The sequence below is a fragment of the Penaeus monodon genome, chromosome 19, assembly GCF_015228065.2.
Source record: "Penaeus monodon isolate SGIC_2016 chromosome 19, NSTDA_Pmon_1, whole genome shotgun sequence".
Taxonomy (NCBI): Eukaryota; Metazoa; Arthropoda; class Malacostraca; order Decapoda; family Penaeidae; genus Penaeus; species Penaeus monodon.
The window spans coordinates 41780737-41781020 of NC_051404.1; positions in this window are offsets into that span (position 1 = coordinate 41780737).

Genomic DNA, 284 nt, shown 5'->3' on the forward strand with positions numbered 1-284 from the left:
GAATACCAAGTCGGCAGGTCTAAATCCTCAAGAATTACGTCACGAGACTTCAGGAATGCGCACCAAGTTACCACAATTCTTGTCATCATAATTATATGCAATCTTACTTTTTATTTTCTTTTTAGATTAAACTATAGCATGCGATAGGTTTCCGTTTTCTTTATGAGGGGTTTAGTAGGGGAGACTATGTATGTCACAACCAATTTGTTTGGGAATTTTTATTATTGTTATTCACATGGCTGTTTTCTCACTTTTTTTCAGCTTTCTACTTCATTTCATATGCG